Source organism: Triturus cristatus, chromosome 6 (assembly GCF_964204655.1).
Source record: "Triturus cristatus chromosome 6, aTriCri1.1, whole genome shotgun sequence".
Taxonomy (NCBI): domain Eukaryota; kingdom Metazoa; phylum Chordata; class Amphibia; order Caudata; family Salamandridae; genus Triturus; species Triturus cristatus.
The window spans coordinates 590,030,181-590,042,558 of NC_140589.1; the positions used below are offsets into that span (position 1 = coordinate 590,030,181).

At 46.3% G+C, this 12,378-nt stretch overlaps 1 pseudogene; it reads right to left on the minus strand.

Annotated features, from left to right (window-relative positions):
- Positions 1-9,747: 9,747 nt before the first annotated feature.
- Positions 9,748-10,316, minus strand: LOC146817529 (coiled-coil domain-containing protein 90B, mitochondrial pseudogene; annotated as a pseudogene).
- Between the last annotated feature and the right edge of the window lie 2,062 nt (positions 10,317-12,378).

Here is a 12,378-nt window from a genome sequence, read left to right on the forward strand (position 1 = left end):
GGTCGACATCTTTAAGCCCTGCAGTTTCCCCCTCGGGGTCCCTGACTTTCTTCAGGACCGATTTGAACCCTGTTGGTCCCTACAGTGCATCCCTGTCCTTGTATATTGCTATATTACATGCGTAATGAATACACAGATAAAATAAATGATTCCCACTTGGTCCGATCCGGGTACTACCGTGCAAGGAGGAAACTCTCTAATAAACATAAACATATATTCAGTTCAAATGAACACATTACAAACACAGACATTTTCATATTAGCACTAAAGTGTATTTTCAGAGTGACCAAAGTATGTTTGTAAAGCCAGCTTATGTGCAAAACTGCTTTCTTTTCAAAATGTAGTCACCCATTAAGAATCGTGTGAATATTACACACACTATTGTCCACCAGTGGAGGGGCAGGAGAGGGTGTCCTTTAGTCATACCCTGCATCTGTGCAACTATATAACATTTAGGTTAGACTAGCCAACTATCGTAAAGATCACAAATATGTGATTCTGCACGGAGGTGGGAAAGAGCGTGTAAAACTTATTTCGTCAGGGATCTCTCTCACTGGATCACCTACAGTGTATCCCTGTCCTCCTCTTGACGTTGCTGCCTCTTGTGCACAGCATGATGTTAAATGCAGCGCTCGGTGGCCGGCCGAAGGCATCATGGTCGGGCAACGGGCTAGTCATCATGGGATCTGTAGCCCCGGGTCTTTCAGCCCGTGAAAGAGAGTGTTGTTCATCATACCACATGGGTCATATTACCAATAGCTGGACGATGGGCTTGGAATCATGGGGTATGTAGTCCCGGGTCTCTTAGCCTGCGAAGGAGAGAGTTGTTCATCGTTACGAATGGGCCATATTACCAATAGCTGGCTGTTCTTTCTTTGGGTGATATTCTGTTTTTAGACAGAAATATTTGAAACTGGATTTAGTGATGTAAATGTTGGGTACTTTTACCAATTTCATAAGATTGGGACTATAGCAAGCCCCTGGAGAAACAAGAGCATTCTGGGTGGAAAAGATGACACACACACCAGGATTACCTGCTGGGGTCAGTAGCCTTTTGGCCACTTGCACCTGCGCCCCTAAATCTAGGATTTAAGGGCTACCCCTGACACCAGAATCTCAGTTCTAATCTGACTTGCAATAAAGGACAATGAGGAGACCTGTGCTTGGGACAACAGGATCTGCACAAAGCAAAGGCTTGGTACTCTGAATTTGTGGCAACCTTCCTATAACTGCACGGACGTCGAAATAACTTTCTGCTGAGTTTACAGTTGGCAAAGCTTGCTGGTTGCTAGTCCGGCAACCACCTCCTTTACTGTCTGCTGCACCTCAAGGGAACTCCGCAAAACCTTCAGTTGCTTCGTTGTCAATGTTTTTTTTTTGTGATAAACACCTTTATTGGGTTTTTAAGGCGCAAACAAGTGGCTAACAAAATCCAGGCACAACGGTAACAATTAGTACAACTTCAGAAATAGAGAGATGCGTCAGCCAAGTATTATACGGTATCAAGTTATAGAGTCTCTCCGAGTCTACATAAGGAGTGTAATAGATCACGAATACAGCCATTTTCCCCAAACCCACCCATGTTTTTGGGGACAACGTCTGGCCTCGAACACCACCCTCTCTTGTTGAGCACACCAGTCGACTCCACGGCGCCACTTTTCAATGGTAGGAGGGGTGGGGCTAATCCATTATGCTGCAATGTCCTGCTTGGCATCTAAGAGGGCTGTACTCAGAAAGGCTTTAACGGCCCTGGTGCCACAACATCCTCCAGTATCCCCAGGAGCATCATGCTAGGGGACTCAGGAACTGCCCTACCTAGGACCTCTGTCAATTCTCTTATCACCGCCACCCAGTATACTTGCATTAGAGTGCAAGACCAAACCATATGAAAGAAATCCACAGTTGCGGCTGAGCATCTAGGGCAGGAGGCATGGGGCCTGAGACTGGCTCTGTGTAGGCGAGAGGAGGAGAGGTACTTATCGAGGATGTAGTAGGTCTGTATGAGTCTCAGTCTGGAGGAGATAGTAAGTGTACGGGGCACCATCAGGGCATCACACCAGTCCGCTTCATCCAGTGCTCCTACCCAGCCCTCCCACTGGCCCTGTATAGGGCAGAGTGTGTCCGGGGAGTTTAGTATGAGGGTACTGTAAATTTGTGAGACACCACCACGTCCCAGGTTACACATGAGGATTTTTGCTTCAAGTGGGTTAAACTGTGGGAGGGGTTCTGGGTTGGGTATGTGGGTGTGGAGGGCATGTCGGACTTGAAGATACTTATAGAATTGGGAGTTTGCAAGGGCAAAGGATTTTTGGAGGTCGGCAAAGGAACGTATGTGGGTCCTTACCCATACATCTACAAGTTGAGAGATCCTGATGGAGTCCCAGGCCCAGAAGCCGGCAAGCGAGGCCCCCTCCTTCAGCCAGGTGCGTGCCATAGTGGACTTTGTTGTGTAAGTCGAGTGTTCAATGCTGTGTGGAGTAAGGTGGTATGCCAAGCTAGGGCCACTACACCTGTAACCGTGGGCATCTCAGCGTGGATTGGGACCCCATATAACAGTGCCTGCAGAGTAGGGAAGCCCAGGTGACTGAGCCCTAGTCTTTAGGCCAGGTTGGACCACCCCCATTGAATCAGTCATGGGCCACGAGGAGTTGGGAGGCCAGGTGCTAGATGTAAAGATTGGACATGCCCAATCCACCATCATAAGGGCCTCACTGATAGTGGGTGAGCAACAGTCGCGGTCGATTGCCTCACAACAGAAAGGTGCGTGCATCACTTTCCAGCGCCTTGAACCAGGACTTTGGGATTTGGAGGGGAAAGTTGAGGAAGCTATATAGGAAGCGGGGTAAGATCATCATCTTGTACAATGCTATGCAGTCCATCACATTAAGGGGAAGATTTTGCCACTGCGTTAGGTCAGCTTTGGTTTTCCAGAGCAACAGCTGTAGATTCAGGGACCAGGAGAGTTCCGGGTGGAGTGCCACCCATATGCCCAGGTATTTGAATCTCAGCCTGCGGAGTGAGATGGATGACTACCAATCAAAGCAGTCCATTGATGAGGCCAGGGGAACCAACACCGATTTGGCTGGGTTCACTCTGAGACCAGCGGCACACCCAAAGGTCTAGAGCAGGAAGAGAGAGCGTTGGCTGCTCTGTGCCGGGTCTGCGAGGTACAGGAGGATGTAGTCCACATTAATAGCGATGCGGTCCTCATGGTTGGTGGCGCACCTCCATCCTCTATACACCTGGTCTCTACAAATGAGTTGAGCTAGGGGATCCATTGCTAGGGCAGAGAGCAAAGGAAATAGGGGGCAGACCTTCCTCATGCCGCTTTGGATGGGAAAGGGGCTGAAAAGGACCCCATACACTCGCACCCGGGCCAGTGGGTGAGAATAGAGCATATCAACCATCCCTCGAAAACATGAACCAAGACAGATCCAGGCTAGCAATTTGCAAAGGTACTCCCAGTCCACCGTATCGAACGCCTTTTCAAAGTCCGCCAGGAGCAACTCCAAGTCAGAGGGTATAGAGTGATGGTGGGCGAGTGCCACTTGCAACCGGCGAATGCAATGTCGAGTGCTTCTTTGCGGCATGAAGCCACACATGAAGCCACAAAGAAGCGAGTGGACGAGAATTGGCAGCACCATCTCCAGTCTATTGGTCAGAATCACGGTGAAAATTTTTATCTCACACTTAAGTTGGGAAATTGGGTGGTAGTGGGCACAGGAGTTAGAAGGGGGTTGCATCTTGGGAATCACCATGATGGTGGCAGAGTCGAGATCCTCTGGGAATGAAACTTGTTGACATGCCTCTTTAAAAAGGTCGAGGAGGTGGGGGAGTCGTAAGTCTCAGTTTCTCACCAGGTATTCCATGGGTAATCCATCTGAGCCTGGTGTTTTCCCGGGCTTCAGACGTCAAAGGGCATCTCTAATTTCCTCCAATGTAATGGGGTCCTCCAACAATTGGGAGTCTCCCTGAGGGAGGTGGGGACGCCGGCTGCGTCTAGGAGGCGGTCGCTGGCTGCGTTGTCTTTGTCTTGTGCCAAAGCTGCTTGGCGGCCTCAAGGAAATGTAGCAGTCAGTGGCGGTTTCTCTACGAGGGTGTTGGGGCTCCTCCCGTTACATTCAACAATGCTCAGCTCATAGTCATTTGTAAAAAGAATACCCATTTATCAGCTGTCATTAACACTTTTACTGCCAGAACTTGAACACAGGGCTGCGGGGCACTGTCTTCCCCACTCACCGATATTGGCGCTTTTGAATGTCACATGACTGACTCTCTAGTCTCTCCCCTGCCCCGTTGTTTGCTCAAGAAGCCTACATGTTTGCTGGGCTGAGAACCTCACATCCCCGAAGGCTGTGGTGTCATAAGCTTGGCAAAGACCTAGCTGCAAGGCGTAGTCTCCACCTCCTGATGTCGTGGAGGTAAAGGTAGCCCCGGGCGTTTTAAATACAAGCCCGGGATCTCTAACCCTCCACGGCAATCAGAGAGAGTGGAGAGCTTGTCACCCCACCCTTTCCCAACTCGTTACAGGGCGTGGTGGGACCCACCCTGTTACAAGTTGGGAAAGGGTGTGGCAGGCGGGAAGCCAAGGAATCGAGTCTGCGCAGACTGGACCTCAGGTGGCTTCCTGCGCATGAGTCTGCAGTGGTACTGTGGCAGTCGGAGTGGTGGTAGCCATTTTTTACTGCGTCACTAGACGGACTGCGTTTTGGAGCAGAGGCAGTCTGTCTAGTCTGAAATTCTCTTAATTACTGCCAGCAGCATCTAGTCCAACAGCACCGTCTACTTCAGGTTGTTGCTGTCAGACGTCTGAGGTTGTGAACTCGGTCAGCTCACCAGCCCAGGTAAGGCCCAGGCAAGGCCCAGGCGGGCATTTTTAAACTTCCATAGGCCAGTTTAGGGCCTTATCATCGCATGGATGCCATGGATGTCGGCCGGGGTGGGGAGAGGGGGGCAGACACACAGTGCAAAGTTTAAGCATTTGCGCTATGGGCTTTGTCTGATGCATTCTGTGTAAAGCATTCAACTGCAGTTGGTGTTATCCGGTGTGATTATTTTTTTCCAGGCATAAGATTAAGTGCCATTTTTATGGTTTCAGCTATGGATTTGAGCTATGGATTAAATAAAACATCTGATGATTTCAGTATTTGTTTGATGTTCACTAACTAAATGGGCCTAGAGAAGTTAAAAAGACTGGGAGGCTTGAGCTATGGATCCTAAGATGTTCACTTGTGTCGGTATTAATTCAAATTAAGCTTTTGTATTTGAATTTTTTTGAGCCATGGATGCCTTGTCGTTGCATGGATGCCATGGATGTCGGCCGGGGTGGGGGAGAGGGGGCAGACACACAGTGCAAAGTTTAAGCATTTGCGCTATGGGCTGTTGCATTTGGTGTAAGAAATAGCTTTCAACTGCAGTTGGTGTTCTGCAGTGTGATTATGTTTTTTACAGGCCTAAGATTAAGGAATGGCATTTTCTCTCACTTCCTTTCCATTTGAAATGATCTTTAATTCGCGATTCAGGCAAGGCAGACTCAGCCTCCCAGTCTTTTCGAGCATGGTCATTTGAGCACCATAGATTGTCATCTGGTATTTATTTCCTGTGCTTTGAAATGCCAGATTTGCAGTTTTAGTGCTAACGCAGGGAAACAACCTCTTCCGTTTTCTGATGGAAAATGAGCGCACAAAGGCAAGTATCAGCAAGGCAAGCCATACTGGCGCTAGTTTTGAGGGACAAACAAACGAAACATTGAGTCAATTAGTTTTTGACTTCGAATGATGCATTGTTATAGTTGCATTGCCCTTGGCTCTTTTACTGTACGTCATAGGTCAGTCAGTACATTATTCACAATTTTATTGCACTGTATGGCATTTATATAGCGCTTCCTACGTTGATGCTCTTCATGCTTTCATTGCTCTTCAATAGCACAAAAATTATTACTCTACTTTCAAATTATTGCATACACAGAGTGTATACAAGATTGTATTCATTGTTTAGATGTTAACCGTTCACAGCCCACAAACCTCTAACAGTACACAGAATGAGCAGAGCACAGGTCACACAACAGATGGCATGTGTGTGCTGTGAACTTCACTATGTGTAAGCCGCCTGGTGGGACCAAGTGATGAAGTTGTTCAAACAGGCAGTACTTTTTAAAAACTTCGAAGGACCAAAATATTCGATTTTAAAAGGAGCATTTCAAAAGAAGGTTAATGATTACCTAGCTGTATGTCGCACTGTATGGATTTCCAGTGATTTCCAGGTGTTTGCTATCTTTTATACAATCTATGTTGCTGGCGCAGGTAGTGGGGGTGGGCTGTCTCGGGGCACTGGTAATAGGGATCGAATATAAGCGGTCGGTGTTCATGCCAATAAAGGATATATGTTTTCAATAATTTGTTTTAGAATTTTTTATTGAGTTGTTCCACATCGTCAAAAACATGGAATTATTAACATATTGGTTATGGTGACAAACCATTGATCAAGGTTATAGGCCTGACCTGTTTATTAAAGAAAGTTGGGCTAAAGTCAGTAGGCCAGACTAATTATTGTAAAAAGTTATGTGTGTTACACTTAAAACTGGAGGTATCTATACAGCTATCTCTGTGTGTGTCCATGGGTCGATGGGTTCTAGAGTGTTGCAGCTCTGGTGGAAGTGTAACGGGTTTGGTTATATGTTAATTTGCAGTGAAAAGTGAGTTTGCAAAGCTGCTAAAAATCAAGCAGTTTTTCTGTGAATTAGAAGGCTAGTGAAAGAGAGTTTTAAATGCTGAGCCCTGGCATTGAGAAATTACTCCAGGTGCTTTTTGAGATTAAAAAGCTGAGCCTGCTGGCATCACTCAGTCCCTTCCTTGAGGGCAGTGGTGCTTTGGCCGAAGGGTCTTCCTGATACAGCCAATGTGAAGTGGTGCCTTTTAGCATTGACCACAGCATTGTGATAGTTGCTTTAGTCCCATGTCCCACATGCACAAGTAGGCTTTTCACCAGGGTGCCACTTATCTCTCTCTTGGGCTCCCATGACTACACTTCTCGACAAAGTGTGGATCCTAGAGACCAGCTCTTGATCATCATTATTATTATTATTATTATGTGTGCTTATATAGCGCTCAACTTACCCTTGGGCATCTTGGCGCTTGCATTGGGAACCCGTCCTGGTTTTTCCCTGTGAGATAACCCGTACTGGGCATCCCCAAGGTGAAAGCCAGGCATCCCGCCGCGGGGGGCCGTTGTGGAGATTAAGCAAGCTATTGCCCAGAGTTGCAGAGTGTGAACCCATGATTTGAGTAGGCACCGAAGTGAGAATTATCGAGTCCGTGGACACTTGGGCTCAGACCCTGCCGCGTCGGGAATTGAACCCTGGTCCCGGGTCTGACCTCTGCTTCAGGGTATGCCTTCTCTAACCAGTGAGCCACACTTCTCCACACATGTCCTCTGTATATTGTTATTCACTCTGCCGTTCATGCCCCCAGTGGTTTGGTGCATATTCCAGCTAATATGTTGATGGACGTATTCTACCAGAGTGTCAAGCTATTCTCCTGAACCTTGCGTTCAGCTTATTTGGGAAGTGCATCTGAGGAGATATGTACCATTCGTTTTTTGAACCTGCCCCATTTTCACATCGTTTGGTGATATGGATGGCATAACGCCAAGGGAACAAGATATTGAAATATCCGCTTCCTCCATGGGGCACAGATATGGTAATATTTCCCTCCCTTGTTATTTCCTCACCCAATTCTGAGTGCAACGTGGTGCTTGTTACCATCTTTAAAGTCTCTAGGCTAGAAAGGGAAGGACAACATCAATGAGAAACAAGGTCATACTTTTCCAACCAGCAGAAAGTCGCGTTCTGGTTTCCTTTCTTAGGCTATGGAGTCTGTGAAGTAGTGCTCACGCCCACCTGAAGACTCACGCTCTGGCAGACTTCAGGCATGAAAACCCATTCAGATAGCCGGCCAAGCCTCCTTATAGTGCGCAAAGTGCCTCCTTGCATCTCTTATGGAAGTGACACTCTTCATAGTAAAAAAGATAGCGCAAAAAATGCCAGATTTGGGTTTTCCATAATATTGGTGAACTTTTGCATACATGCATGAAGATTTTGCACATCCTCTCCGGATTTCACACAGACCAGTCGTCCTCGGAGGTGCCACAGCCCCCCATTGACCCAGACTACGTGCTCCAATGCCCCTGCATTGGTTTCAAGTGTGCAGCAGGTGCATGTCCACCGTGTCCCAGGAGTGCGACAGGGTACTACTAAGTGACTGCCTATTCATATGCTTCCACCACACACCCTGACATCAATGTACATGAAACCTTTTAGAAAGCATTTCACCTTACATTTGTATTGTACTCACATGTGAGTGAGTCCCCCTGTTTCACAGTGAGCCGAAGTCATCCCTGAAAGCATCACTCAGACCAGCGATTAAAGCACTGGGTAAGGCACCTGCTGCAAAGATGTTTGTGTGCCCAGTAAATCTCAGTGAATGATAATAATGGTAAGATAACTCTGGGCATTACCATATTTGCTGGAGAGATCTGTGGTTTGTTTAGTTCCAGTTTTGAATTAAAGTAGCATAGAAGGTTAAGGTGACTCCTGCAAAGCACATCCTGTATCAAGCAGATGACAGATTTTTATTTAAAGCAGATATGTAAGTGGGTTACTGCTTTTGCCTTTTAACACAGATTCTTTGTTACTCGCAGTTCAAGGATTGATATCCTTCAAATATAGCACAGTGAGCTATGAAGGACATGCGACTCCTACACCTTCTAACCCTCAGTGCCTCAGGCAAAACATACTGTACATTGATTTTAACACTTGTATGATGTATTGTCAATGTTTAATTTGTTCAACAAAATGCAATCAAAAACAATTTATGCAATAATAATGAATAGTGCAAGTAAGCATATAGAGCCGAAAGATGACAGGATTTTAGCAGTTTTAAAAAAATATCAACACCAAGCTTTCCTAAACTCAGGAGCAAATGTATGCTGCCTAAAACAGTGCACGGCGGTCAGAGAGACCCAAGGCCTGGTGGGATTTAAGCACAAGTGTGGCAGGAGTCTAGAAGGATAATACTGCATTCTCATTTGGATTTAGTGAGATCAGTTGAGAAGGAATGTAACTGATGGACCGCAGACCAAGGAACACTCTTCGTTCCAGATCTGCTGGGGATTAGGCGTCGCAACTTGAAACTGCACTTTCCATATCAGGTGCAGACTGAAGTAGTATTTCCTCCAGTTGCATGCCTCCACCTGCTCTTTAAGAGTGGCTCTGAGTTGACAAAGACTTTACGGAGGGATTTGTAAATGCTGGGATATCTGACATGAAGCGACAACAGTAGGTGGCCTCTGGACCAAGAAAAAAAAAAGCGAGGAGTGAATGCTGAAGAGCCTCATGGTAAAAAGCTCTGAGAGTGGTTACTGCTGTACATTCTTAGAGAGTAGAGACAACCGACAACTGTCTTTAGACCCATGATGTGGAGGTAAAAGGATCCTGGATTACCAATCACACGATCTACTCTGTTCATCTCTGCCATTAACGCCTCAAGTTACCCCAGAAAAAGGCAGTGCTGAGGTGAAGTGGTGGTACACATGAGGTAACGCAAAGGGTACAGTACTGAGTTCAAAATTGAGGAGCGGGACCGCATATAACTGGGGTTCCAGTTTTTTTACAATGGTGGAGTTGAAAAACCTTTGTGCGTCATCAGGACAGTTCCGAGTGGCCATAGATCTAAACTTTGATATGGGAAAGCAAAGGTTGCCTTTCATTTCCTCCTCCTTTAACACGTCTTTGGTAATGTCCACAAATTATAGATAAAAAGGCCACTGTTTTGCACTTTGATGTTTGCAGTACTATTTCCACATCGATAAAATCCCAGAGCTATTGCTAGACATGCAAAAACGGAACCTGCAAGATACCGGATCGTGTCCAGCTTGTGGGACTCCATGAGCGTTTTTAAAGAGGCAATATCAATATCGATTTTTTTATTGATTTCCGTGATAACACCATCTGTGCCTACATTCTTTTTATGAAACTCTGTACTCGTTTCTATTAACTTCTTTTCATGATCTGTGAACATGTCTGTCAATCTGCTTCTTTCAAGGTTAATGTCCAGTTTGGTGTCCGCTCTGATTTTGTTCGATTCATTCATAAGCTGTATCTTGACCTGGTCCAATTCTATTTTTATTTTCTCGTTTTCAGCTCGGAGTGTTGAAAATTCACTTTTTTCAAGGATAACCATATCTTTTCGAATGGAGTCCAGATGAGCCATTATCTGCTGAATGGTTATTTACTGTTGTGCTTTGGTCACCATATCCCTGTAGACCACGGGTACTCATAGTACGGCCCGCGGGCCGCCAGCGGCCCGGCAAGCCTTCCTTGGCGGCCCGCGGACCTTGCAGGCAACATACCTCGTTTTTTTTTATAGCTCCGGGCGATTCTTTTAAAAACCATTCACTTGTTAATAAGGCTTTGTTGTATTTCACCTCTTCTTAGCGCCCCTGCATCTCCACTCTGATTGAGTGGAGATGCAGGGGCGCTTTTGAGTGGAGATGCAGGGGCGCTAAGAAGAGGTGAAATTCAACAAAGCCTTATTAACAAGTGAATGGTCTTTAAAAGACCTGTGAAGTACTTGGGTGCGGCGGCTGTGTGTGTTCCAGGGAAGCCGTCTCAGCGCGGGGTGAGGTGACAGGGACAGCAGGGTGAGGTGAGGGGGGGCAGCAGCTAGTGAGAGCAGCGGGTGAGTTTACAGCGGAAGGAAGACAGAGTGCGACAGAGGGAGGGAGAGAGAGAGGGAGAGGGGGAAGACAGAGAGCGGGAGACACAGAGAGAGGGAGACAGGCAAGGAGACAGAGGGAGAGGAAGGGAGCAGAATCCGACAACATCTTTACTCAGTAAGACGTGTTGCATAAAAAAGTTTTCAAAACTTTGCTAAACACATCTCATCGAGGCATCTTTTAAACTACCTTCTGTTGTGGCCAAGATGTATCACCACGACCTGTGGCGTTCTTTCACTCGAGCTCTCCTGGGTTACACTCCTGCAGACAAGGAGGAGCTCTGCACTTCAAACCTCAACGTCCTGACATCATCCTGACGCGCAAAGGCCAATGCCATTTCGATTTGGGAAAGTATCTTTGGACAAGCGTAGTGATGTCGGTGCCTGCTTTCACTAATATTTGATTCTGCACAATTGTAGGGCGGAGGTAGAAGCAGCACAACCCAATGTGCTTTGGTGTTCTTTATATAACAATGCAGTAATCTTCCAACAAATGGCAACCATTTTAGGGGGTTTTTGAATAGTGAAATTAGTGTTTTGCACCAATCTTAAGAGTTCAGAACTTTACACTCACATTTCACTTCAGGTGGGTTGTAACCTTCGGCATCTAGCCCGATAACGGTGCGTTCTTGCTTGTATAGTGATTTAGAATGTCAATTAAAACGCAGAATGTTCGCCATCCCCCATTCTTCTTCTTCTCCAATCCAGTGAAACCTGTGTTTCAAAATGGCAAATTGAAGAGGTATTTTCTCATTATGCCTCGATTTTTGGATCTTCTTTGAGCGCTGAACGGAACACGTCATTATTGATGCATTGTTTAGCAGCAGTTCAGGAAGTTTCACAACATTGACCGGATTTGTCATCTGAGGAGGCTCTCGGGTTGAATGAGTATGACGTTTGTTTAAAAAACGAGGTCCACATTTTCTTGGAAAAACTTCAGCCATGTTGAAAACGTATCATTTTGGTAAACGACTGCAAAGAAGTGGAGAAAGAGTACAAGAATATATGACGGCGCTGATAAAGCTTGCTTCTATGTGTAATTTTGGTATGAATAATGATGAACTTTTAAGAGGCCAGCTTATGCTGGGGTGGGGTATAGAGAAGGTGAAGGAAAGATTTTGGAAAAAAGATGATCCCTCTTGCATGGAAGTGGTAACTATTGGCAAGTCATGTGAACATAGTCAGGCTGGTGTGGAGGTAGTAAAAAGGACAGTATTCATAGATCCAAGCATAATGGTATGGTACACATAATAAAGTACAGGAAACAAGAAAAGGGTCAAGTTAAGGATGTCATATATTTTCAGTGAATTTGCTTTAGGTGTGGAGCACATGAGTCTATGGCAAACAACAAGGACGGAGAAAGAGGGAAAGGGAGGGAGGGAGACAGAGGGAGAACAGAGGGAGAGGGAGGGAGGGAGACACAGAGAGAGGAAGACAAACAGAGTGAGTGAGACAGAGGGAGACAGAGAGAGAGACAGAGAGAGGGAGGTAGACAGAGAGGGAGACAGAGGGAGGGAGACAGAGACAGGCAAGAACGAGACAGACAAGAGGGAAGGAGACACGAGGGAAGGAGACAAGAGGGAGGGAGACAAGAGGGAGAGAGACA